This window comes from Chiloscyllium plagiosum, unplaced genomic scaffold, assembly GCF_037043375.1.
Source record: "Chiloscyllium plagiosum isolate Xiang-an unplaced genomic scaffold, Cpla_swu_hap1 HiC_scaffold_52, whole genome shotgun sequence".
Taxonomy (NCBI): domain Eukaryota; kingdom Metazoa; phylum Chordata; class Chondrichthyes; order Orectolobiformes; family Hemiscylliidae; genus Chiloscyllium; species Chiloscyllium plagiosum.
In genome coordinates, this window is record NW_028270190.1 from 1,657,577 (window position 1) to 1,682,952 (window position 25,376).

Sequence of the window (25,376 nt, forward strand, 5' to 3'; positions counted from 1 at the left end):
ATCACTCACTGCCTGTCTGTCTCTGTCATCATCAATCTGTCTGTCTGTCTCTCTGTCTGCCTTGTTCTCTGTGATTTCTCTCTCTCACTTTCACGCTCTCTCTCTCACACTGTGTCTCTTTCTCTATCTTGTTTCTCTCACTGTCTTTCTCTCCTAGATCTCTGTCTCTCTAATAGTGTCTCTCTCATACCGTCTTTCTCTCTCTCTCTAACTGACTCTGCCAGTCTCTCTCTCTCACTCCTTCTGCTTTTTATTAACCTGCTCTGACTCTGTCCCCCTCAGTGTCTCTCTCTCTCTCTGTCTGTTTCACTGTCTCTCTATCAATCTCTATGTATCTCACTTTCTTTCTCTCTTTCACTCTCATTGTCTCTGACTACATCTTTCTATCTATAACTCACTATCTGTATCTCTTTCACTTTCTCAACCCCCCACCTTTCTCTTTCAATGTCCCTCCTTCTCCCACTTTCCCTCCCTCTCCCACTGTCTCTCTCCAGGTCTCTGCTTTTGCCATTCTTTCTCACTCTGTCTTTCTCTGTCACACTTTCTCTGTCACTCACTCATTGATGCTCTCTCTCTTTCTATCTTTCTCTGAGTCTTTCTCTTTCTTTCATTTCTCTCTCCCTCTATTAGTGTTCCTCTCCCAGAGGAACAGTAAACGCCTCTTTCAGGCTTGCTTACAGAGGTGTTTACAGAGATAGGAATGATTGTATTGACTCGATAAAGTTATTCTGAAACAGAATATTTGAGAGACTAAAAAAGCTTCCAGGGGTAGGATGTGTGTATGGACGAGAGGAGGTTACAGACACAGCAAAGTTTGTAGAGTTGGGAAGAGGTTACAAGAGATAATCAGTGCTGTCGTGATGGGAAGTTTACAGTGATCAAGAGGGTTGTCGAGGCATGACACCATTATTCAGATAGACAGCTTTGTAGGGACTGAGGGGAAGGTTGCAGCCAAAGGGAGGTTTGTACAAGCTAGATGCGGTTTAGAGAGACAGGGACAGTTTTAGAGGCTCGTGCAGTTAACAGTGAATGGGGAATAATGTCATGAATGACAAATGTTCGAGTCATAAAGGTTTCTCAGGATGGTAAGAGTTTACAGTTATATGTAGCATTGCAAGAACAGAGGTTCATATCGACGAGAAGTATATTAGGAATTATACAATTTACTGAGGCAGGGAGTGTAGTTGGAACGAGGCAAAGTGAAAAAGAGGGATAACAGGACTGGAGGAAGATTAATTTAATTCAGTTTTTGAAAACATGTCACAACATATTGATTAGGGTAGTGCAGTTGATGTGGTTGACATGAACTTAAGTCAGGCATTTGACAAGGTCCCACATGGAAAGCTGGTACAAAACATTAAGCGTCAAGGGATCCAAAACAAGTTGGCAAACTGGATTCAAACTTGGCTCACAAATATGAGACAAAGGATGTTGGTGCAGCGTTGTCTTAGTAACACAGCCTCTGACCAGCATTGTGCCACATTGTTCAGAGCTGGGATGCTTGCTGCTTGCTGTTTATATGAATTCCTTGGAAGACTGGTAAGAATGCAAAAAATGTTTGAGGATGCTGCCCGGACAGGTAGGCCGGAGGTATAGGGAGAGATTGGTCAGTATTGGACTTTATCTCTTGCAAATTCAGAGAATGAGGGGTGACCTTACAGAGGTGTATACAATTATGAGGGGTACAGATAGGATGAATGCATATAGTTGTTTTCCAAGGGATGGGGAACTGAAAACTAGAGGGCATTGGTTTAAGGTGGGAGGGGAAAAGATTTCGACGAACCTGAGGTGTAACTTTGTCACACAGAGCGCGATGCGTATATGGACTGGGCTGCCAGAGGCAATGGTTGAGGCGGGTACCACAGCAATATTTTTGGAAAATATATTTTTATAGGTGCATGGAATTGGAAGAGTTGAGAGTGATATGGAAGAATTGTGGACACTTAGAATAAGCTTTGAGTGCGTTATAGTCAGCATGGCCTATTTTAGACTGAAGGGCCTGTTTCCACGCTGTATTACTCTCTGACTCTGTGTGAATGCAGAAGGCGGAATTCGCAAGTTTGCAGAAGACACAAAAATCGGTGACGCTGTTGATAGTGAGGAGGCTAGTCCCAGTCTGATACTGGTCAGCTGGTAAATTGGGCAGGGCATTGGCAAATGGAAATTAAGGACATACACAATGAATGCTCAATTCCTGTGGAGTACGAAGGGGTTGTGGCGTCCACGTCTATAGATCCATGAATGGGGTCAGTGCAGGTTGACAAATTAGATACAACGGTACAGACTGGATAAGGTTACAGAGTTCAGAAAGGTTGCAGGAACAGGAGGAGGAAGGAGACATAGTATGTAGCGTAGAAAGTGGTTTATAAATTAGTGTTTATTGGAAGGATGGAAGAAGGTTACAACAATAGGAAGGTTGCAGGCGATTACAGAGATAGGGATGGTTGTCAAGACTGGATGACGTTCATGACATGGAGGGCTGTAGACAATGGAGGACTGAAGGAGGTGACAAAAAGACAGCTGTGGGGACTGGAGGTGATTACAGCAAATAAGAGAATGTTACAGGAACATGGATAGTTTTAGAGGCTGCAGGAGATGACAGCGTGAGGAAGGCTAGTCATGACTGGAGGAACTAGAGATAGGGAACACTATAGCAACGGGAGGAGGTGAAAGATAGAGAACATTGTAGAGACTGAATGAGGTGACAGGCATGGGGAGGGTCAAAGTCGTTTCAGGAGGTCATATGAATAGTGAATGTAGTAGAGACTGGAGCAAGTTACACATGGAGGGAATGATGTTGTGTTTTGAGAACGTTCAGCAGATCGGGAGGTTTGTATTAATGGTAGGAGATTACAGACGTAGTGAGTTGCTGTAGGATGGGAGGAAGGAGTGTTGCAGAGACTGGAGGAGGGTGCTCAAATGAGGAGGGTTGTCGGAGGTTGCAGAGACTGGAGGAGAAGGGGAAGATAGTTACTATTGCATTGATTGGAAGATGAGATTGCTGAGATAGGGCACGTTTTAGAGACTGGTGCAAGGTACAGAGATAGGGAGAGTAGTCGGGACTGGAGGAGGTGGCAGAGATTGGGGCTGTTATAGAAGTTTCAAAGATGAAACACACAGGATTATAAGACATGACATAAATACCGGGTTGAAGACAGCGAACAGAATAGAATAAAAATATAGCAAACTTTATTACCAGCCTCTCCTAAGAGGCCTGCTTTCACCTGTTGAACGTAGCTTCATTAAAACAGCCTGTGAACATCCCAGTCATCAATTGTGGCATGTGCTGTCTTAGTGCATTTTAGTAAAGCAGTGGTGAAAGCAGGCCTCTGTTGACAGTGTCCTCGAGCAGTGTCACGTTAGTGGGCCTACAGCTTTGAGCCCTCTAATTCATCTCCACTTTATCCGACACAAGTGAAGTTACCTGTAGAATTTATTGAAGGCTGCAGATCTTACTCTCCTTCATCTTTCTGGCAGGTTCATTGTCTTTAATATGGTGTTGGGTGAGACAAGAGTTGGAAATTCTGCTAAGTCAGGAATTCCTAGCAGCTACAGGAGACGCAGAAATAGACAGATGCAGAAATTAAACTGACGTTGTGAGGATTACACAGATAAAATGGTACTGAGTCTCATGGAGATCTGGAGAATCCCAATCTCCATTCCTGGCCTGTGCTACATCATCTTTCTGCTCTTCTCTCAAGAGTGGAAAATTATGTGGGCCCACGATCTCAGAACAGCTGCAACAGAAATTGGCAGACTGAGGCAGCAGCTACGAATAGAGTGGCGCTGAAAAAGCACAGCAGGTCAGGCAGCATCCGAGGAGCAGGAGCAAATGCCCGAAATGTCGATTTTTCTGCTCCTCGAATGCTGCCTGACCTCCTGTACTTTTCCCCCACCACCCTAATCTTGACTCTCATCTCCAGCACGCAGCAGCTCCACCCACACAGTGATGGATACCACATGCAGAGTTACTGACTGACCCCAAAAGCTTGAAGGAAGATTTGGGAATCAACAACACTGTCAGAAGTGGTTTTCATTCATGTTGGGGGTGGGGGGTGGGGGGTGCCTGGCCTCAGTATTCAGGAAAAGCGAGATATCCCATTGTTATGGATTCCACGAGAACAGTGCTGGAATCAGTGTCCTGGCCAATCATATGAATACGATTATGGATAGCGATGTAAACTAACAGAGGTGACACAGGAGCAGGGTGTCAGGTCAGTGGATATTTCCGAAAACAAAGAGAAAGATTGAAAAATGGGAATAACATGATCATGTGGCTGAAGCTAAGCAGAAAGGAACGGGAAGGACAAGTTAAACTTTTGATAAGAGTAAAACGTATACTTTCTCTACTTGAATGTGCAAAGTATCTGCAATAAGACAGCTGGACATGAGTGAATGACTGATCTGATCACCAGGGAGACTTGATTAACGTGAACAAAAGGTGGGACATAAATATTCTGGAGTATTCATTTTTCAAACAGATAGGCAGAATGGGAATACACCGAGGAGGAATATTTTAGTTAGGAATAACAAAAGCAAGACTGAGAAATTATTTATCTTCAGGTTATGAAATAAAGCCAGTAGAAAAGCAATTTGGAAGTGCGATGCGCCAGGAATTGCAAAGGGAAGAACAGTTTAGCGCCTGCCTAATAGCACTGCATTAAACACAAACTTATTGGATTTGTTAAAAGACAAGGAAGCGATTGTGGGGGACCTCAATCTTCATGTAGCCTGGGTCAGTCACATTGGCAAGAATGATCCCGAAGTGGAGGTTGTAGAATGTTGTTGTCAGTGTTTGTTGGTACAACACCCTTGTTCACTGACTGGGGATGTACCTGTTTCAGATCCAGCATTGCATCATGAAGCTGAGGAAATGAGTCATGTCACAGGAAGAGATCCTCCAGGAATTTGGGAATAAGATGGAATTCAGAGGGATGACGAAGTTTTAAAGTGATCCCCATAAAGGACAAACAATAACTGGGGATCAGAAGCAGAATGCCATGAGTTGAAGCTGAGAGGGAGCATTGCCTGAGATAAACAGGGAAACAGTGAAATGTCTGGCTGCAAATGATCAGGGACAAACATGGGAAGGAACAGCCTCAAATATACAACAAAAAGGCATATTCTTTAGGTCTGGGCACTCTCACCATCTGTTCCCCTCAGGTCTACACCACAAACCCAGCATCTTCCAGCAGTTCCTTCCAGTTCTGAATAAGAGTTAGATCAGACTCCAGACATTAACTGTTTCTCTCTCCATACAACTGCCCTCAGCAACTCAGTTCCCGCAGCACACTCTGAGTGGACTACATTACCCATGCTGCTCTGGTAGACTGCGCCTGCGCAGTAAGGGCTGGTGAGCTTAGTGTCGTGGAGGATCGGGCCGCGGGGCCTAATGGGAATTGTAGTTCTGACGGGCGCACACACATTTTGCGGCGGTTGGTGGCTAACGACAGGGAGTTCGAATGTGCGGGCGCGGGATTCCCCCCGAGCCGCGGTGACGTGGAGCGGCTGGATTGGGGACGCGCTCCTGGAGGTAGCCTGGGGGGACCGGTGGGGTTTATAGACCCAGAGACGTACCCCAATGAAAAGCCTCCCTCCCAAACCTGGGGATATGGGAGAACAGGGGAATGGCACAGATATTACATCAATGTTTTCTCTAATTTCTGGGTGGAAGATAAAAAGAAAATTACTAATTACAGGGGACAAAGATCCTCAGAACTATAGACGAATAAGCCTAACGTCTATGGTGGGTGAATTACTTGATAGGATTGTGAGGGATAAGATGTACATGCATTTGAAAAGATAGGGTTTGATTTGGAACAGGGTTTGATTTGGAACAGTCAGCATGGCTTTGTGGATGGGAGATCATGCCTCACAAATTTGTTAGAGCTCTTTGATGAAGTGACCAGCAAAGTTGAGAAGGGCAGGGCGGCAGGCGTCGTCTGGATGGAGTTTGTGGAACGTTTTTGTCAGTGTTTGTTGGTACAACAACATTGGTCACTGACTGGGGATGTACCTGTTTCGGATCCAGCATTGCATTATGACGCTGATTAAAGGAGACATGCCACAGCAAGAGATCCTCGAGGAAATTGGGAATTAAATGGAATTCAAAGGGATGAAGTAGTTTTGAAGTGGAAGGACAAATAATAACTGGGAAACAGAAATAGAGCCTAAAGGCCTTTGATAAGGTTCCACATGGCAGGCTGTTCTGGAAGGTTGGATCTCATGGAATCCCAGGCAAGCTGGCAAATTGGGTACACATAGAACATAGAGCATAGAAGAATACAGCGCTGTACAGGCCCTTTGGCCCTCGATGTTGCGCTGATCCAAGCCTGCCTAACCTAACCTAGCCCACTACCCTCCATATGCCTATCCAATGCCCGCTTAAATGCCCATAAAGAGGGAGAGTCCACCACTGCTACTGGCAGGGCATTCCATGAACTCACGACTCGCTGCAAAAGAGAAACTAGGAGGAGACCAAGGCCCCTTAAGAATGGAGGAGCCATCTATGTCCGGAACCACAGGAGATTAATTAGATATATTAGGTTTGTTGTCACATGTACTCACATGAGTACAGTGAAATAGTTTACAAGTTTCCACATGTGACGCAATCTTCGATACAAAGGTAACACATACCCGATGCAGAACAGAAAAGAAAGAAAAGAAAGGTAGCATGTAAAACCTTACATTCTTCCGGTTGAAGTGTAAAAAAGCAAAGAAATACAATTAAAAGTTCAGCAACACATACCATAAGCGCCTGGTCATGCTGGGTTCACAGTCCTCAGAAGGTCACGACCTCCCCATACTCTGCTGTCTTACGGCCTGCTGGATTGGTGAGAACCCACAGAAATATGTCACGTCAGTACTTACGGTGCAGAGAGTCATGGAAACTCAAGGAAATAAGCAGCAATTCTGGATGGAGTTGTGCTCGCTGAGCTGGAAGGTTCGTTTCACAAGTTTCATCACCATATTTGGTAACGTCTTCAGTGAGCCTCTGGATGAAGCATTAGCGAATGGCCCACTTTCTATTTATGTGTTTAGGTTTCCTTGGGTTCGTGATGACATTTCCCGTGGTGACGTCATTTCATGTGGTGACGTCATTTTTTTTCTTTCAGGCGGTGATAAATGGGATCCAACTCAACGTATTTGTCAAAAATCAGACAACACCAGGTTATAGATCAACAGATTTATTTGAAGCACTAGATTTCGGAGCACGACTCCGAAACGACTTAACAAACAATCCAGGTCGTTTTCAGTATATAACTTCAGTTCCATCTCATTGTAAACTTTTGCTATAAATTCTGTGTCTTACAATTTTATTTTCCACAACCACTTGATGAAGGAGCAGCGCTCCGAAAGCCAGTGCTTCCAAATAAACCTGTTGGACTATATACTGGTCTTGGGTGTTTTTTTTTCATTTTGTATGCCCGAGTCCAACACCGGCGTCTCCAAATAATGCATTTCTTGAAAGAGTTCTGGTTGGAATGCCATGCTTCTCGGAATTCTCGTTCGTGTTTCTGTTTGGTTTGTCTTAAGATGGATGTGTTGTCCCCGTCGAAGAGGTGTCCTTCCTCATCTGTTTGTAAGGATACTAGTGAGAGTGTGTCTTGTGTTTTTGTGGCTATTTGATGTTCATGTATCCTGATGGCTAGCTCTCAGCCTATTTGTCCAAAGTCGTGCATGTTACAGTTCTTAGCAGCATTAGAATCAACACGGAAAAACAACCAACTCACAGAATAGAACCAGCAAACCATCAAACAGTCGGACCAAGATTAAGCAGGAAAAAGGAATGAAACAGACTCAAAACACCTGAAAAACAGCACGAGAAAGACTTAACAAAAATAAAAAAATGATTATCCTGCCTGCAGATAAAGGACGCTTGACAGCCCTCGAAAAGCAAAGGGACTACATTGAGAAAACGAATGCACTACTTGCAGATACCAATACGTACCAACAAGTGGCGATAGACACGACTCCACAACTGGGAAGCCGAATCACAGTCGAACTCAAAAAACTTTAGAAATTGGAGAAATAAGTTATACCAAATTCCAGAAAATGAAACCAAACAGATCCAACACACCACACTTCTACAGATTATCCAAAATTCTCAAAGCAGAAAACAACCCCACAGCCCCACCCCATTCGAATCATAGTCTCGCTATCGGGAACACCAACTTACAAGTTGGACAAGAAGCTACAACAAAGACTAAAACACTTCGTAGAAGACTCACGCCACACAATCCACTCCGACCCACGAATTCCTAAAGACCATCAAAGACACCAAGATTGAAGAAGATGAAATGATAGTCTCCTTTGGGGTAGCATCCCTGTTCACACCATCAACATCAACCTGGTCAAGGAACCACTGACTACACTATGAGAAAAATCAAAGACACATACACCAAACACCACCAACTTCATCAGCAAGGACATTATCGTCAAGCTAGTGGATGTATGTTTTACCACCCCCTTCATTGTCAACAACAAAAACCTGCAGACAAACCCATGAGATCTCCTATATCAGAGTTCCTAAAGGAGGCAGTAATACAAGGACAAGCAGCTCGGCCAACCATCCAACCTAAACTTTGGGTCCGCTACGTGGATGACCCCCATGCCATCAAGAAACGAATCAAATTAGAGAAAACTTCAAGTCCATCGATAATACCCTTGCTGGCATAAAATTTAGGAAAGATGAAGAAAACAACATCAAACTGCCATTCCTAGATGTCGCAGTAGAGCGAACAACAAATGGGAAACGTCAAACCAGTGCCTGCAGGAAAATAACACACCCACCAAATATTGAACTACAGAAACAATCATCCCAACATCCATGGCGAAGGTGCATTGGAAAATTATTTCAACAAGCCACCACACACAGCAACACAGACGAACAATGAAGAGAAGAGGAAAGTCAACCATGCAATGTATTCAAAGAACATGTACCCAATGAACACAGTTCGCTGACTTGTCAGCAACAAACCCAAACAAGCAGACAAAACACGTCCAGAGACCCTAGCCACTCTCCCCTACATCAACGACATTTAAGAAATTACTGGCAGACTACTAAGGCCTCTTGGCAACATTGAAGCCCACAAACCCAACTACACATTAAAACTAATGAACTTGAAAGATCCTATACAGATAGCAAGCAAAACTAACGTCATTTCCCATATACATTGGAAGAAATGTAACGCACACTACATTAATCAAACAGGGAGAAATCTAGTCACCTGGATACACCAAAAGCCACAAAAAGATCTGGAGCCACAAAAAGACGTGACCAACACTCACTAGTATTCTTACATATAGATGAGTAAGGGCACCACTTGTATTGGGACAACACATCCATTCTAGGACAAGGTAAAAACAATGACTGCAGATGCTGGAAACCAGATTCTGGATTAGTGGTGCTGGAAGAGCACAGCAGTTCAGGCAGCATCCAAGGAGCTTTGAAATCGACGTTTCGGGCAAAAGCCCTTCATCAGGAATAAAGGCAGTGATCCTGAATCGTGAAGAGATAAGCTAGGGGAGGGTGGGGTGGGGAGAGTATAGCATAGAGTACAATGGGTGAGTGGGGGAGGAGATGAAGGTGATAGGTCAGGGAGGAGAGGGTGGAGTGGATATGTGGAAAAGGAGCTGGTCGGGTCGGACAAGTCCGGACAAGTCATGGGGACAGTGCTAAGCTGGAAGTTTGAAACTAGGATGAGGTGGGGGAAGGGGAAATGAGGAAACTGTTGAAGTCCACATTGATGCGCTGGGGTTGAAGTGTTCCGAGGCGGAAGATGAGGCGTTCTTCCTCCAGGCGTCTGGTGGTGAGGGGGCGGCGGTGAAGGAGGCCCAGGACCTCCATGTCCTCGGCAGAGTGGGAGGGGGAGTTGAAATGTTGGGCCACGAGGCGGTGTGCTTGATTGGTGCGGGTGTCCCAGAGATGTGCCCTAAAGCGCTCTGCTAGGAGGCGCCCAGTCTCCCCAATGTAGAGGAGACCGCATCGGGAGCAACGTATACAATAAATGATATTAGTGGATGTGCAAGTAAAACTTTGATGGATGTGGAAGGCTCCTTTAGGGCCTTGGATAGATTTGATGGAGGAGGTGTGTGCGCAGGTTTTACGGTTCCTGCGGTGGCAGGGGAAAGTCCCAGGGTGGGTGGGTCGATTATTGGGGGCGTGGACCTGACCAGGTAGTCACGGAGCGAACGGTCTTTGCGGATGGCGGAACGGGGTGGGGAGGGAAATATATCCCTGGTGGTGGGGTCTGTTTGCAGGTGGCGGAAGTGTCGGCGTATGATTTGGTTTATGCGAAGGTTGGTAGGGTGGAAGGTGAGTACCAAGGGCGTTCTGTCCTTGTTACGGTTGGAGGGGTGGGGTCTGAGGGCGGAGGTGCGGGATGTGGATGAGATGCGTTGGAGGGCATCTTTAACCACGTGGGATGGGAAATTACGGTCTCTAAAGAAGGAGGCCATCTGGTGTGTTCTGTGGTGGAACTGGTACTCCTGGGAGCAGATCCTGCGGAGGCAGAGGAATCGGGAATACGGGATAGCATTTTTGCAAGAGGTAGGGTGGGAAGAGGTGTAATCCAGGTAGCTGTGGAAGTCGGTGGGTTTGTAAAAGATTTCAGTGTCAAGTCAGTCGTCATTAATGGAGATGGAGAGGTCCAGGAAGGGGAGGGAGGTGTCAGAGATAGTCCAGGTAAATTTAAGGTCAGGGTGGAATGTGTTGGTGAAGTTGATGAATTGCTCAACCTCCGCGCGGGAGCACGAGGTGGCACCAATGCAGTCATCAATGTGGCGGAGGAAGAGGTGGGGAGTGGTGCCGGTGTAATTACAGAAGATCAACTGCGCTACAATAAGCCAATCAGAGACACACACAAGATTTCTGAGAAGCATGGCATTCCAACTGGAACTCCATCAAAAGCACATTGACCTGGATCCCATTTGCCAACATCTGAGAAAAGAACAAACAGTTACGTCACCATTTGATGTGACACCACCACGGGAAATGACATCACCAAACCAACGATATCTAAACACGGAAATAGAAAACGGGCCAAAGCACCAGTACTTCACCCAGAGGCTCAGATATGATGTAACATGGTGCTGCTGATGAAACATCTGAAAAAGAACCTTCCAGCTCATCGAACAAATCGACATCCAGGATATCAATTTGAGCTGCAAATCTTCTCAAAACTCGCTAACAAACAGTGATCTTTTGAAAAAAACACACTTTACAAAGAGTAAAAAATGCGGTGCTGGAAAAGCCACAGCAGATCAAGCAGCATCTGAGAAACAGGAGAGTCCACGTTTTGGAAATAAACCCTTCATGCTCGAAAGGTCGACTGTCCTGCTCCTCGGGTGATGCCTGGCCTGCTGAGTTTTTTCCAGCGCCACGCTTTCTGCCTGCAATGTCCAGCGTCTGAAATCCTCACTTTCGAACATAGAACATAGAACAGTACAGCACAGAACAGGCCCTTCAGCCCACGATTTTGTGCCGACCATTGATCCCCATGTAAGGTAAACCTAATGTACGAACCCTCAAATTTCCGTGACTTTCTTTCATATTCCTGCAGTCCAAGTGTTTGAGGTCTTAATAAATAAAATACAAATGAGCAACAGTTTATGTGAATCAGAAACAAAAACAGAACTGCTGGGAAACCTCAGCAGCACTGGACCAACTGTGCAGAGTAATCAGAGTTAATGTTTAGGGTCCAGGGACCGTTCCTCAGTACTTTGAGGAGTGATGCACATATTTCAACTTGGGGCCCTTCAGTTCCTCCCCCCGTTTCCCGAATAGCCTGGGATACTCTTGAACAGGTCCTGAGTATTTATCAACGGTTTATGCATGTTAAGACATATTATATTTTCGGATAACGGACTTACGTTCAAAATGTCGACTCTCCTTCTAGGATGTTGCCTGACCTGCTGAGTTTTTCAAGTGCCAAACTTTCCGCCTGTTATCTCCAGCATCTGCAATCCTCACTTTCTTTCACATTACTGCAGATGAAGTCTTAGAGGTCTTCACATGTATAAACCATTGATAAATATCCGCGACCTGTTCAAGAGTACCCAGGTCATTGTGGAAAGCTACAGAAGAAATTGCAGGGCCCCTAGCTGAAGTATTTGTATCAATCCTCAGAGTTCTGAGGAAGGGGCACCGAAACGGAAATATCAACTCTGATTACTCTGCACAGATGCTGCCAGTCATGCTGAGTTTTCCCAGCAACTTCTGTTTTTCTTTCTGATTTACAGAACCCGCAATGTTTTGAAAAAAATATATTATTGACAACCACGACTGAGCTGCTGGAGGACTGGCAAACATTATTTTCAACAAGTTGTAAATGAATAGCCAGGGGACAACAGGCCGGTGAGTCTGAGGGCAAGGATGGGTTAGTGTATTGAGGAGATTCCAAGAAACATGATTTATATGCATTCGGAAAGGCAAGGACTAACATTTGTCAATATATGATTTCAGTTGCATCACACTGTAAACCTTCGAAATAAATTCTGTGCCTTGCAATCTTATACCCCACAACCACCTGATGAAGGACCAGCTCTTCGAAGGCTCGAACTTCCAAATAAACCTGTTGGACTATAACCTGGTGTTGCGTGATTTTAAACTTGAATAATTGGACCAGTGCGCCAACGAATAGCAAATTGAACAACATGCAGATCAATGCGACGTGTTGTATTTTTAAGCCTAACCAGGGCATGATTTACATGGAAAACGATAGGATTCCAGAGAGTGTAGTTGAGCAGCAGACCCAGTTGTGCAGTTACATAGTTCGTTTAACGTGGCATCACTGTTAGTTAGAATGGTGAAGAAGGGGTTAGGTAGGCTCACCTGCATCTTTCAGACCACTGAGTACAGGAGTTGGGGCATCATGTTGTGGCTGTACAAAACAGTTGTAAGGCCACAATTGGAGTACTGAGTTCAATTTTTGTTGCTCTCTTATAAGACGGAAATTATCAACTGGAAAGGGTGCAAAATAGGTAATATGATGTGAGAGAGGCTGGACGTTTTGAGATATAACGACGTTCTGGGGATTTTATTTCCCACTTTGCTTAGGAGGCTGGCAGGTGACCTTATAGATATTTATAAAATCGTGAGCGGTATGGAAACAGTGAATAGCCAAGGTCCTTCCCCCATGGTAGAGCTGTCCAAAATCAGAGGGCATGGGCTTAAAATGGGATGCGACAGATTTAAAAAAGAAATCGGAGACAAATTTATTGCACAGACTGTGGTGAATGTATGTTATGAGCTGTCAGAAGAGGTGGTGCAGGTGAGTATAATTACTACATTTTAAAGTTAATTGGATGGGTCCATGAATTGGAAATGTTTAGAGGACTTGTGCCAAACGCAAGCAAAGAGAACTAGTTCAGGTTGGGAAACCTACAGAGCATGGACAAGTTGGGCCAAAAGTTTGTTTGCATATTGTGTGAATCTAAGAAGCTATGACTCAATAACTCCACTTTCATCACCAATTCTTTGTTGCCGTCAATTCATTTCGAGGTCAAGAACTCTCTTCAATGATGAAACTTACCTTACTTTCAAAATAGACGTCCTACAGTTGATGAAGTAATGAAGACCACTGCAACAGCAGAAGCAGAATCATATTCAAACACGATGTGTAATTTTGGTCCAGGATAATCCCTCAGTCTACCATTACCAACAAGTCAATCTATGGTCCAGTGACGAGTGCAGGTGAATTTATCAGAGTCAGAATCATATGTACATAAAACAAATGACAAGCCGTTCAACCAACCGCAATTTTCTGCTTACATTCCAAACAGCTGCAAGAGTATCTGATAGAGCGGGCGAAATGATGGCAAGAACAGCAGACAAGATCAATACTCTGCAGTCTTGCTACATCCAGTCATAAATGGTGATGGACTACTAAGTAACTTACTGGAGGAGAACCCTCCACAAATATCACCATCCTAAATAATGGACGAGTACTGTACATTAGTGTAAAAAACCAGGATGTCATATATATACGATCCTCAGCTGGAAGTGTTGAGTGGATGATCTATTTCATCCTCATCTTGTCGCCCACAGAATCACAGATGCCAGTCTTCAACGAATTCGATCTGTTGCATGTGACATGAAGAAGCAGTTGGATACAGTAGACCACAAGAGCGGCAATTGGCCTTGACACCATTCTTGCAATTGAACTGAAGAATTGTACTGCATAACCAGCAATGTCCATGGGGAAGCTGCTTCATTCCAGCTCCAACTCTGATATCTACCTGGCAATGTGGAAAATCACTCAAAAGTGTCCACTTCCCGAGGAGAAGAATAATTACAATAAAAAAAAATTGCCACACCTCAGTTCCATTATGGTAGTCAAGTCGGTCTAAGTACTTTTTGACAGAACTGTCAAGCAGCACTGAAGTACCCTGCTCAGTGTGGTTTCTAATAGGTCCCCATGTGCAGATGATACTATTGTGGAAATATGACTGAATTACCAATACAGGCAAGGCTGATGCTCTAGCAGCTGATGGAAGTTAACAACAATTAATAAAACATCGAGATATAAAATCTGCTGTCAGTAATAGTGACCTTGAAGCAAATGTCGATTCTAAGCACAATTTGCTTCTTCACCCATGTACTTTCAGGAAGCAAGTCTTTCTGGTTTGGCCTAACAATGACTCCAGACGCAGAGACAGATGATAAATTCTTCAACTGTCCCTTCAACTGTCAAGCAAGGCATCAATTGCATCAAGCTGCTCTGAGGTCTTAAAGGATGAAACCGGAATGAGCATTGGCACCATCCTCTGTGTCGGAAAAGTTATTGGGAAACACAGTCCTTTCGACCCTGTAGAGACCTTCTTCCCACCATGTGACAGATGGTAACAACGTTTGCTGCATAGTGACTCAGTGGTTAGCACTGCTACCTCAAAGTATCGGGAACCTGGGTTTGATATTCACCTCGGGCGACTGTTTGCGCGAAATTTGCACGCTCCCCCCTTGCCTGCATTGGTTTCCGACAGGTGCTGCGGTTTCCTCCCACAATCCAAAGATGTGTAGATTAGGTGAATTGGCCATGCTAAATTTCCCGCAGTATGCGGTGTATTAGTCAAGGGTAAATATAAGGTAGGGGAGTGGATCTGCGTGTGTTACTCTTCAGAGGGTCGGTGTGGACCTGTTTGACCAAAAGACCTGGTTCCATACTGGATGGAGTCTAATCTAAACATTAGCAGAACTTTCCCACAGACCGCACAGAAACATCGGGAAAGGAGTAGGGCATTCATCACATTCAGCCTTTGCCCATTCCAGTTTGAATATCTCTTCAAAGCACTTCACCTACGCAATGTACGTATCCTTTAATGTGATTATCCATCATAACAATATCAAATAGGAACTGAATTAGTCCCTTTGGTCAATCAAGTTTCCTTTACAATTGAAATAGCTGGCACTCTATTTCTAAACCATACTCCAGCTCTTTTTAGTGTCTGGTAATCTTTATTGATATGAAGCGCCTTGTCTTCCATAGGCTTGTGTGGTAGAAAATTCCCCAAGTTCATAACTCTCTAAGTGCAGTCGTTTATTCTCATCTCAATGCACAGTTGTATACCTGTACATGATACTGTGGCCCCTCGATTTAAACGTCTCAGCCAGAGAGAAATATCGTTCCTACTGCCAAGCTGCCTCACCCTATCGGGTTTTATGTGTTTTTCTATTATCTCCGCATAGTTTCCTACACCCCATGGATTGACCCAATCTCTGCTCCTACAGCAACTCTCGATTAGAGTGGTGGTGGAAAAGCACAGCAGGTCAGGCAGCATCCAAAAGTCTGATGAAGGGCTTTTGACGAAACGTTGATTTTCCTGCTTCTTGGATAAGCACCTGCTGTGCTTTTCCAGCACCAATCTAATTTTTACTCTGATCTCCAACATCTGCAGTCCTCACTTTTCCCACAGTAAGCCAGTCATGCCATTCGCTGCGCTCCCTCAATGTCAGATTTTATCCTTTATTAGGAAAGGAGACCAAAGCTGCACAAAATGCTGCCCAATGTTCGAGATGGAGTCTCACCAAGGCCCTGTACAGCTTCACTAGGATACCCTTACTCACGTTCTCAAATCCCTTAGTAAGGAAGGTCAATGCACCATGTATCCTTCTCAAAGATTTCTGCTCCTGCAATATTGCTTTCAGTCACTGATCTGTAGGGAGATCCAGATCATTTTAAATGCGCCAGATAACTACTTGATGGAGTCTACGTACACTAGTCAGAGTGTCAATCTCATTCCTGGTATTGACTTGTTGCTTCAGAACTCATTGCTCTAAAAGGACATCGCAAGTCTGCGCAGAATGAAAATAAAACGAAGAGGGGCATAAGTCCCTTCAGTGTGTAACAGTTTTCAACCAATGACTTTTCAAAAATGGTCGGCTGCCATTCTATTTTTCATCTGCGAACACTGCTCATCACCTACCATGCAATAGCGCATTCACTCCAAATGTCTCAACCACTTTGGAGCTTTTTTTTAACATCCTCCTTACCTACTCAGAATCCGACATCCTTTACTGCTATCAGCAAAATTGGAAATATATTCCTGCTTAGTAAGGTTTTCGAAGGTTTGTAGCTCAAGTTGAGATTTAGGGTGTAAGTTTGCTCGCTGAACTGTAGTTTGATATCCAGACGTTTCATTACCTGGCTAGGTAACATCATCACCATTGCTTCACTTGGAGGTCGCCACTGATGACGTTATTACCCTGTTTAGTCACGTACAGGGATCTACGGAGAAACACCCTCTCAGCTTCCTCAGTTACTGTCTTCATTGTGTATTCCACTATCTGATACCTTCTTCCAAATTACACTAGCTCATATTAATCAAGGTTACAGTCCACCTGCCACTTATCTGCCCACCTGACCGTTCGTTTTATATCTTCTGTAAATGAAAACATTCCTCCTCACTGCCAACGAACTGGCCAATCTTTCTGTCAAACGCAATCTTACTTATAACTGCCCCCCTCCACATTCACTCCTACATCATTTATGAATACCACAAAATATAAGATACACCACACTCATCCCTGTAGTACACCACCGGACGCTGGTCGATCTCGAAGACACTTCTTGGAAAGTGGGACCACATTAGCTGTTCACCAGCCCTCTGACATCGCCCCTGCGGACACATTCGACTTACCCACTTGGGTCAGAGATTTCCTCTCTTGTCTCCAAAAGTATTCTGAGATATAACACATCTGTACTTTACACAAGCCAAAATCATCAATCACACTTGATTCCTGTATCAATATGTTCGAGAGCTTCACAGTCCACCTCCTAGAATTCTGGACTTTCATCCACCTTCTCCCAAGTGAAATAGATACGAAGTTCACAGGTAACAATCAATCAATATTCTCCAGCTTCACATATTGATTTCCCCCTTGGTTGCTAATAGAGCCTGACTATTCCCTGGTTATTCTGTTCTACCTGATGTTCGTGTGAAACATCTTGGGATTTCCCCAAGTCTTGCCTGCTTCAACTTCTCCATGTCCCTGTATTAGTCAGTCTAGTGCGTAATTTTTTACACTTCCCTCTGACCCTACATTTTATTTTTTGAAATAGGAGAGAGCACAGATCGAACCTCAACAACGCTCTATGCAGCCTGCGCAGAACGCCTTCACTTCTATACTCCTATTCCCTTTAAATGAAGGTCGAATTCACTTTTACGCATTCATTTGCAAATATCCACCCTGAAAATCTTTGATTTAGTTTTATTTAGTATAATTTCTTCCAGTTCTCCAGAATGAGTTCCTGCCCTTGCAGAATCTATAGGAAAATAACACGTGATCCCAAATGCAATCAATATATCTATTGCTACTTCCTCAGAAATTCTGGTGTGAAGTGCATCTAATCCTTGAGATATGTCATGGTAAATCCAGCTATGTTTCCAAAGACTACCTCGTCACTGATATGGATGATTTTAGTCTTTGTTTAGGGTCAAATCTTTGGGTCACATGGAATTTTGGGGAGATTTTTAGAATCTTCCTGCTTGAAGACAGACACAACCCAACTTTTTAGTTTCCATTTTATTTGTTTGTCCTCTACAGCAAATTATTTTGTCCACTCATTCACTGTTCCATATTTGACTTTGCATTCATTTTTATTTCAAATATTGATAGAAGCTTTTTCAGCAGGTTTTATTCTATTTCTTGTTAGTTTACATTCTTGACCTCTTTTTGATTTCTTTATCATTGACTTGGTCCTCCTATTTTCCGTCCAAAGTGTGTGAATTCACAGTTTATCAAAACATCTGGCCTTTTCTGAGTCACTTTCTTTGATCGAATTCAAACTTCAATATCTTTTGTTCACCATCGTTGCATCACCTTTCCCTTTTGCTGTTTGTACCTCAGAGATATGCGCACACTATTCACTTCACAGTATTTTTTAATAAATTGCAGACATTGCCAACCTTGCATTAAATCTTTTTCATATAACTTTCAACTCACTGAAGCCAGCCTGTTCCTCTTATCTTCGTGATTTACATGAGTCGGGTTTACAAATGTAATATTAAAACAAAAGAAAATTGTTTTCAGACATCATTTAAAAATTCAGTATAGTCTGCTCACGGCTTACAATTGCTCCATTACAGTAAGACATGCGATTCGCTCTTTTGATCACACAACACAAACTCCAAAACAGCCTGATCTCCCGCTCGGTGCTCAAAATAATGTTAAAGCAAACCATCTCATACACGCTCATGAAATTCATTTTTACAGCATTAGCATTCACTTGGGTTAACACAGTTTGGATGCAGCTTCAATTGGTCCATTATTACTGTGGTAACCTCAAACCTGTATACTTAATTTCATGTTTTATAACATACCCAACATTTGTGTTGCTGTTTTCACTTTGATATGTATGTTTGCTTCTCCTTGCTGTTTCTAACCTCCGCCTTAGCAGATTCAGTGGAATCTGAGCGATATTAGCTCTGGGGTGATTAATGGTAGATTCAGGCTTGTGTTTTTTTTGGCAAGGCCTATGTCCACACTTTGGTTATTGATCACACCTCACCTCTTCCTCTCAAGTGTTGTTGTGAGATTTTCACCAGATTTCCTTCTTCTGGTGGAATAGAAAAGAACAATGATCTTTCAGCAATGCTCTGCATCCCTCCAGAGAGGTGAAACTGCTCGACCCTGGGTGGGAACCTTACAGCAGGTTGTTAAAGTGCTGCTGCTGCCGTCGTGGAACTTAGTGAGATCAGATCTGGTGTAATGTGTACAACTTTAGTCTCCTCACTGAAGAAAGGATATTTTTACACTCGAAGAAACTTAGAGATTGTTCCCTCAACTGCTTGACACAATGCTGTTAACTTATATGGAAAGGATGACCAGGTTGATCCAATACCCTTTGGAGTTTACAAGATAGAACGGTGATCTTATTTTTTTACTTCCAACACCGGACGGAGGGAGCAAGACAAGGCAATTTCACAGCAAGTGGAGGAATCCATTCCGCTTTCCATGCCTGTTATACATGAATATCAAAAGTATATTCAGGCTTTTGACATTCTTACACCAGAACAGGATGAGGCTATTCAGCCCCTGGAGCCTGACATGCAGTTACAGGTGGAAGCCAATTAGCCCCTCGAGCTATAACACTGAACCCAGAGTATGCCATGCAGGACCAGTATACCTTGCACAGCAACATGAACACTCCATATCGCCTCCTCAGATCTGTAACACAGAAACTGGAAGCAGTCACAAAGTGGCTGGTGTTTGGTGCACTGGAATGACAGGAGACCATTCAGCCCATCGAGCCTGTTGCAGGGGAATTGCAGAATGGTACAAACTATATGCGGCTTCTTCTGGGAAAGGACGACGACGTTCGCCTCATGTGACGGGTCCGTAGGATCAGAAGAAGACCAATCACTCCCTCGGTTCCTTTTCAGGGATGCAGGAAAAGAGTGTTCAGTATCTCAAGCCGATTATAGAGGAATGAGGAGGCTCTTAAGCCCTTAAAACTGTTCCTTATCAACACGAAGGTTTCAGAAACCCTTCAGCCTTTTACGTTTCCACAGGAGGCAAACATTCAGGGTATCAAGATGATAATGTGGGAATACCAGAACTACATCAGCCCATCGATTTGTACACATGGAAGAGAATGAGTCGATTCACCCGCTCATGCCTCTTCGACTGCAATTGGTGTAGTTCATTTCAAGTCATATGCCAATTATACAGGATTAGAGGGAATTACAGAGACTTAACAATTTAGAATGATCACCTTCACGATGGAATAAAGTAGTGATAAAACCATTTGAATTTAGAAATGTCTCTTCGAATCTATTATTCAGGAAGTAACAAAAGGACATTTGCAAAGTCAACCACAATCTGTCAGTGTCCACGTAATTTTATGAAGAACAAATCGTGTTTCAATTATTTTCTCGAGCTCTTTAAAGGAGTAACAAGCAAGCTGGATAATGGGGATCCTGCAGATGTAATGTTTTGAGTTCCAGAACGCATTGAATAAAGTGGGCTAAAAAGAGTAATCTGCAGAATAAGGTCGCTAGTGATTAAAAGTAACTTACAAAGTGCAGTATGATGCAACTAATCGGTCTTTTTGTGTTTGACAAAATACAACGCTAAGGGTACCATAGAACTCAGTCCTTACGGCATAAACGTTTAGGCTATTTTTAACAGTGTCAAAAAGCCACCAAGACCTTAGAGAATCAAGGTCCAGAGCAAGGTTACAATGTCACATTTGTTCGAAATAGGTTAGAGCTGTGTTGCCAGCACAGAAAAACAAAATCGAGTTTGGTCAATCATATTAATTATGCCCCAAATTTCAAAATTCCAATCGATTTAAAAAAATAAATTGTTTTGACAACAATAAACCAATGAAATGATCCGATGTTTTCCGGTATAAATGTCAGTAATTTTGAAGTTACCCAGAGCAGCAAAGAGCAGGCAGCACCAACAACGAGAGAGATTGCTTGCAGCACGCTTCGCTTTCCTAAAGTTTCCTTTATCTATCAAAAGCTGTGAAGCAGCATCCCAAAGAGAAAAGAACACACAGGAAGATCTGTAGAGGGCACTCTGAAAAGCTGACTGGTTTTGAAACCTGATTTTTTTTTAATTATAAATCACAATTGGGATTTTTATTTGAAGAGTATTTGAGGGGAGGGTAATAGTTAAGTTTAGAGAAAGGAATTGTAAGCAGTTGTGTCACAATTATTCCCTGTTAAACTTTTAAAAAGTTGTTATTTTTTTCACTTTAAATCGTACTTTTGGGATAGTTCTTCACCTCTCGAATTTTAACAAATTAGAGCACAGGGAGAGGTTTTTTTTTCCGTATTGCTGGTTTAAATTAGCAGAGGGGTTCACCCCGTGTCGTAACACTTAGGCCATAACATTTTGCACTCGACACCATTCCTTAGTTGTGGCGATAGCATGCGAAAATTAAATTTTCAGATAACACTGACATTGGTGTGAAATTGCAATGAAGATGCAAGAATTTTGAAAATGGATATGGATACTGGAGGTCAACATTTGGCAGATGAAACTGACAACAAAGAAGTATGAGTGTATCCGTTTTGTGAGTGCGACAGAAAGGCAACTTATTTCCAAATAGACAGAAACTTCAGACTGCTTCAGTGCAATGGGGTATGTGAGTGAACTCGAACATATCAGGTACAGCAGGTCATGAAAAAAGGTGCAATTTTGGCATTTATTCTTAAATTATAAAGAGAGGGAGATGTTTCTGCAAAAATACAAGGCATTTTTGAGATCCCATCTGGACTACTCTGCACAGTTTTAGAGCCCTGACTGCAGGAGGGATATCGTTGCATTGGAGGTAGTTCAGAAGAGGAACACTACATTGATTCCAGAGATGTGGGGTTTATTGTATTAAGAGACATTGAGCAGTTCAAGCCTCCACTCTCGAGAGTTTAGAAGAATAAGATGAGATTTCACTGACGTCAGAGGATGCTAACCGTGATTGACAATGTCGATGTGGAGTGAATATTTACTCATGTGAGCCAATCCATAACAAGAGATCAGAGCCTTATAATAAGGGAATGCAGACTTAAAACAGGAGTAAGGAGAACTTACTTCTGTCGAAGGGTCGTGAATCTGTGTAACTCACTGCCGCAGAGTAAATTAAAGGTTATGAAGAGCTTGAAGGAGAGTGGAACTAAGGTCAAGATGACATCAGCCATGATTGTGTTTAATGGTGGCGTAGCATCAAAGGACTGAATTGCCGACAGATGTTCCTCATTCTTATTCAGACTTTGAAATGTGTTACATAGAAATGGTGGTGGACCGTTTATCAAACAGGAAGCAAACAGTCGGGTTAAATTAGTCTTGGCCAGTTTGACAGACGTAACCAGTGGAGACACACAGTGACCAGTGCTGGGTCATCAAATATTTACAGTCTATATCAATGATTTGGAGAAGTGGAACAATTGTACTGTAAGTAAGTTTGGTGAGGATACTAAGAAAAGAATGAAATTAAATTGTTAAGAGAAGGTGGAGTGTCTGCAAATGGCTATTGATAGGCAAAGTGAATGGATAATAGTTCGACAGAAGGAATTTAACATAATGTTTGACTTGTCTTTTTTCACAGAGAATGGCAGGCAGTATGTTACTGAAACAGAGATTCCAGAGCTTAGTGCTATTGTGTGTACTGAAGAGTTCACTAAGACCTGTGCAGACATCAGAACGGTTGCTCCATCTCCCTGATGGTGTGCGCCCTGAAGTTTCCCAGTTGCTACATTGCTCTCAGGTTGCAGGGTATATTTTAGTGTGGTTGTTTGGTGGTGGGAAGTGGTGAAAGAGAGTGTGCTTTGAGCCTTTATCTGAGATGCCATCCTTTGATTCTCCATGGAGACCCGAAGGCAATGGCATTGGCTGACGGTTTCTGAATGAAGAGGCTGTGGCTGCTGCAGGGCATTGGGTATTCATTCACTGTGAATGGTCACTCTGCAAAATTAATAGAATGTGAGTTCTTTTAGTTCTTCTACCTCTCCTCCTTGTTATGGTGACCAAGCAGACCCATATACACCATCAGGAATCCCACTTTACCAGGAAAATAAGGATACAGCCGGCAGCTCCCTGCTAAGTGAGAAAACATTGTATTCATCTCATCTACCATATATGTCCTCCGTCACCGAACCGTGACAGAGATTTTGAAGGGCTGGGAGATGATAGATATGCCACGCACTCCTGCCTCCGAAGCCGCAGATCATAGAAGCTGATTGAAACTAACCCCATTACAGTCACTGGCTGTAGCATCCGCACCCCGGTGTGAAGCTGCCGATCGTGTTGTATAAGGTGACACTAGTCTGTGTCCAGCTGATGGGATAAAAGCCATGGAGTATCGAGTCAGATTTGCCGTAGCAGCTTTGAAGCTGGGACAGTTGCGAGGTATTAACATCATTAATTTTCAATTAGGGTTTCCTGCCACTCTGCTCGTCGGTTAAATGTAGCTTGGGAAGGTGTTCTTGGAAACCCCGAGGTGGATACGGCAGATCGGTTTCACGACACACAATCACTCCATGGTTTCAGAGATTCCCCTCTCTGCAGCCTTTGCTTCATTTGTTGTTCATGATGCAGACTCAGAAGCTGTCACTACTGTCCCCATGCTCCATCCAGAGTGCAGTCACCAAATACTCAACATTCCTTGAATGTCTGTTCACAGCACCACCTCCAGCAAAACATCCCCAGCACCTCAATTAACTTTTCAATAATAGGTGTCAGTCCGAAGCCCTTCAGATATAGGTTAGATACCTGTTCCTTTACAATAATACTCGCGGTGTTTCCTCGTGATACTGACTGCATGATCAACTTCTGAGGGACAAACACATGCGTTCATTGGACATGCACAGACCAAGCATCAAAGACGTGAGTCAAAGCTGCTCAAACCCAGCCCCTGTCCAACACAGGACACAATGAGAATTGAACAACAGCCCGACATACACCATTTCATGTTTCTGAGCTTCACAATGACCGCACTCGATACACGCAGGAGCCAAATTCAAGGCCAGGGAAAGATACAGACAGACCGAAAAAATTACTTTGAAGACAGAAACAGACAATTAATTAACTGAGACCACGTTGTGGAAACGTGCACAAAACAGTGGAGTGGAATTAACTGATGGAGTGAGACATTACAGGGTCCAATCACAAGAATGAGAACATTGAATAAAGATATTGCCAGTAAAGTTGCATTGTTTTATTACATCAAATCCTGGATCTGCATCACAGAACCAGCCCAGACACCATAATCTGGGAAAGAATGGAAGCCCGACATGAAGGGTTTTGCAGACTACGCTTGCATATTGTTCAGTAACTGGACTATCTTGCCAGCATGGAAACATTCCAATCCATTGCCGGTATTATGCTGCTGTGCATTCACTACATTACTGTGTGTGTCTGTCTATGTGTGGAGGAATGGATTTAAAATATGAGCAACTGCCAAGGGTTTGGGTAATCGACAGAGAGAAACTGAGGAACATTTCATGGGCAGAAATGATAATATATTTGTGAATATTAAACTTTTAAAATAAAGGCATGGCCAGACCAATAACAATATCGATCAGTGCCCACAAGAATGACAGGTGGATGGGATATCGGTGTGAGTTCGGATAAAGGCCATGGAGTATCGACTCAGATTTGCATCAGCAGTTTGAAAGCTGGGAGAGTCAGTAGCAAATTATTAACATCATCAAGCTGACTTTTACAGCTCAAGGGTCAAACAGCAGATTGGATGCAATTAGGAATGGGCAGGGTATGGGAATCAACACATGACCAAATGGGTCGCCACATATGTGATACGTCTGCTGCAGCCTCAGCTATTGGCGACTGATGGGTTGGAGCCAGACGAATAAAATGGAGTTCATAACCAGAACAGAAGATGAAATGGGCCAGGTGCTGGCAGATGGGACTGGATTGGGTTGGAATACATGGTCAGCATGGACGGGTTGAACCGAAGGGTATGTTTCCGAAGGGTGCTGTACTTCTTCATGTCTCTATGGCTGCATATGCACATTTCCAGTGTGTGTGCGTGTGCATGTGTGAGTGCGTGCATATGTGTGTGTGTTTAGTTCTTCATTAATCTTGCCATGGTTAGATTCAGAGTCTTTAAAGTCTCTTTCTCTCTCTCTATTCTTGACTGTCTGCCTGAAATGAATTGTAATTTAATATTTCCTAATACACAGTTCTGCTTGTGGACTCTGACGTCAAGTTAAACCGGAACTATATATCACACATACTTGGATGTGTCAATGGGACGACAAGCATGATTTACAACAAACTACGCTCTCAACCATGCTAGAGGAGATACTATGTTGAAAACCAATACGTTATTCTTTAATTAGCAGTGACTTGATAAAAAGCGATAGTTGGATACCAATTGAGCTGTATCTTTGGAGGGAGTAAAGAAGTC